A 4,167-nucleotide genomic window follows, 5' to 3' on the forward strand; every position below is an offset into this window, starting at 1 on the left:
TGGCAATTAGAGGTGAAATGGAACATGTTTTCATCCTAAATTCTTTAATTCCATTGGTAGTAAAAAAAAAGTGAAGAGAAAAAGAAAAGAAGAAAGGAAGTGATGGAGGGAATGGCTTTTAAAGTTATAAATTGTTAGTGTTCATAATTCTTCCTAAAATTCCAAGAAAGGGGTGTATTTATATGAGATAGATACAAATAGAAGAAGATGCTGAGTGGAGTGATTGGTTTTACATGTCTAATATATTCGAGCTTGAGTTGATTCATTTTTGTTCCACTAGTTTCGATGACTTTTGAGCTACATTCCCAAATATTTCCCACCTTGATCCTAAACCCCGTTACAACCCTTGAAAAGTCCTTATGATTTGTGTTATGCATGTGATCTGAGTGGTGGAGAATGAGAAGATATGCAAGCCTATGGTAGATCATTGCCATTGGAGTGAATTTGAGAGAAAAACACATACCCTTCAAACACAGGAGAGTCGAATGTGTATTTCTGTGAGGGTCTACTTATTTAGTTTACTCTATCTTTGAATGAAAATGCTTAACAAGTAATTTTAAGTTGTTTAAGAATGTATTTTCATGATATTTTATGAGTTTTGAAAACCTTGGTTGTTTTTTGTTGATGGTGTTACAACCTTGGTGTTTTTGGGAAAGTGAATTTGAGTTTTGCCCGAGGACAAGCAAAAGCTAAGTGTGGGGGAATTTGATGAGAATGAAAAATGTCATATTTTTATCTCTTAATGCTTAGGATTTTATAATTATTTGGTGCCTAAATATACTCATTATTTTTATATTTTGATTTAGGATGCGAATGGAAGCGCTTAGTGCAAAACGAAGTTGATTGGGCGATTCTGGACAGTTTCGACATTGATTCGTAATATGGGTATAACTCTCTCATCCGAGATCGGATGGAGATGATTCAAGATGATATAGAATTCAAAGAAAACTTTATATAACTTTTATGTTTTGTATTTTGAGCAATACGGGCTGAATCTAGGTCGAACCCTGGCTTGAAGTAGCGGCACGTGCACTGTGACCCAAACCGGATGCACGAAAAGAAAAACCCTAAACAGGGCGAAAGGAGAGGATAAAAAGGAAAAAAAGGAGTTTGGCACCCCAGACCTTATTATCTCTTCTCCAGTTTTTCCTCTTTTTTTTCTCTAGTTTTTTCATTCAGATTTCTTCATGGCCCTGCGTGGCTAAACTTTCAAACTTGGTCAAAGAAAAAGCCTCGATATCAATACAACTATGAGATCAGATTTATTTTCATCATTCAATTTATGATTTAAGTATCTGATGTTCTTCTGAAATTTTCTTTCATGATTGTCTCATTTAATTCCTAGGAGACCTACTAGTTTATTACTCGTTGCAATCTATTGGTAGGTTAGATGTTAAATCCGTAATTGTTTGATCTCTCTAACCTGTGAAGCAATCGAGATTTGATGATTTACTGCGTCAGAAATTATTAGATCTTGAGAAGAATGTTGGACTAATTAAATGTAGCCGCTTGTGCTTGTGTTGTTTAGCTTCATCGATCTCTCTAATTCTTAAGGCTGCTGCTTGATTAAACCTTTAGCGCTTGTCTTGGGTTGTTTAGTAGTTAGGGTTAATTGGATCGCTTGTTTTCTAATCAACTACGAAAGGAGAGATAGAAAGATAGTTCCAATGGTGAATATTCAAGTGTGAATTGATATATGCTTGCATCGATGATCAGTTGTGGAATTCCGATGGTGGATGTTGACTTAGACCAAGGTTTGTTCTCTTGATTGATTTCGATTCTTTTAATTTGAATTGTTTCTAAGTTGTTTTTTAAAAGTGTTTTTGTCATACTCAAAACCCCCCATCCTTGTTCACGGATCATAAAAGTAGACTAATCACTCTCCGTGGGATTGATCCTTACTCGCACTACTACATATATTTTTAGGAGTATAGGTTTTATTTTTGGTTGCCTGCGACAGTACACTAGGAATGCCAACCCTGGTTCCTTTGGGAGAAAGCAGATCCTATGAACATTTCTTCTTACCTTTCATTTCTTCTCGATGGCCTAATAAGGCAAAGGCTCGAGCATAATGTTAGAGATTATTACAATACTGCCCTCATGGGCTCGCCTACTTACCATTCATGAAATAAGAAATATATTAAACATATAATGCCTAATGTCCTACTCTACTCCACTGAGTCAGCAACTCGTCCGCGATGCCACTGGATGAGTCGTTGTGCTATCGAGTCCACAACATCACTCCCCTTCTCGAGAATGAGTTTGTCCTCGAGCTTGAAGGTATGGTATGCCTGAAACTGATATACATTATCCCACGTAGCCAGTTCTCTCTGTGATCCGTAGGTTCGACCTGCAAAGAGTTATAATAATTTCTTTTTTGTTCTGTTGAGCAGAGAGATGATGACCTCTGAGTTGGCTTGAATCCGATTACCAGGTCCATCCTATAGACCAGCAACATGAGTCCCATAAGCATCTTCATTCAAGTAAACCCTCTACAGTCCTTGCAAAAATTTTAGTGAGATCCTCTGCTGCAGGGAAATCCTCTCCGTCAGTGAAGCATCTGGATAATCTGGACACAACCCACACTGCTCTGGGTAAGGGTAGAGAACCAGTAGGGTAGCAGAGTGGCAGCAATTAGTTCAACAACAGCAGAGAACCATGGTTTTTCTGCATCAACAACATCTGGTCTGTTACTAATTTTGTGATCTGCCATCATAGACGTAGGTTCCAGAAATTGGCCTGTGGTTGAGCTGGCCAGTTGGCAGACTAGAACGAGATGATCGCTGTCCCACTTCCCACTTGGAAGGCCGCCTGTTGTATGCAGTATGTGTATGGGTAATGTTTCAACCATTCCAATTGGAACAAGCTGCTCAGAATGCCAGATATCATGAACCGTCCCCATAAACTTGGAGTGGTATGGTGGCACCGACCGGTGTCCATACCCAGTTCTAGTGTCACATTGTTCTGGGACCTCTGGATATGCACTGTGAAGGTTGAGGTGAGGCCTTAAATAAGTGCATCTTTTACTTCCAACAGCCAGTCTCATGTCACTGCACGTATATCTGAATGGAAGTGACCTGTCCATTGCCTGCTAGTGAGAGTGAAAAGATGCCCATCATAGAGGGAATCGACTTTGACGAGAAATCTTTCTGCTGTCATGCATTAGAATGTCCCACTCAGATGAAGCCAAAAACTGATAAGGTGCACTCTGTGGCAGGCTAGTTAGAGCATCAACAACTACAACCGGGATGTTGCCCCAATGTTTTTTTATATTGCATGTGTTCTCTTCAGAAATACTCTAACCTGACCCAGTTTTATACCTCTACCCATATTGGGACCTATCAACAAGAAGGCAGGAGGGATGTGCCCTGTTGCATTTTTCCCAAGATACAGAGCATTTGGAGCAAGTCCACCCCCACGATCAGAAACAACATATGGGTGCTGCCACAACCCTTTGATTGCAAGGAAAGATCCGCCATGCTCATGGCAAGGAACTGCAGAATTTGAATCATGTGACAAAAGAACAGGTGTACCCAGTGACCCCATCAAACAATTGGCAGTAATAGCAAATGACCTTAGCACATCAATACAGCTAATCGCAGAGAGGATTTGAGACCAGTGAGGAACTTTTCCAGAAAACAACTCAACCAAAATGGCTAATGTCAGTGCATCAGATTCTTTCACAATATAGTCCTTGTGTGGGGCAAAATCACGAGCCCTGCTACTTGCAGTTGAGTAAGAACTTCATCGAGGCCAGTGCGACCAGTGAGCAAAGGAAAGTGTAGTACTGCAAACAATGAGGAAATCTGAAGGGCTTCTTTTGGCATAATGTTTAACCAGCCCACACTACTTCGTAGTTCTTGAGCAAGAGAGACAAATACTTCCACCTCTAAGATGTGTGCAGGCATTGGGGCTGCTAAAATCAGGTTGTGTCGGTCAGATGGAGTTATTTTAAATTGAGCCTCTACCTGTGTTATGGACTCGAAAGCATCCCGAGTTATCAACAAGCGTAGGAATTAAATTATGTTATTTCCCTTTTCATGTATTTCTATTTGGTTTGGTTTGGTTTGGATGTAAATTGGCATGGACCAATGGACCCCCGGGTCTAACTTGTATTTTCGTTCCCAAACCTATTTATTGGGACTACAAGAGGAATGAAGATTAAGC

The sequence above is a fragment of the Aristolochia californica genome, unplaced genomic scaffold, assembly GCF_029961685.1.
Source record: "Aristolochia californica isolate CCGP_79_NKW_82.1479 unplaced genomic scaffold, dmAriCali1.0.hap1 SCAF_13, whole genome shotgun sequence".
Lineage (NCBI taxonomy): Eukaryota > Viridiplantae > Streptophyta > Magnoliopsida > Piperales > Aristolochiaceae > Aristolochia > Aristolochia californica.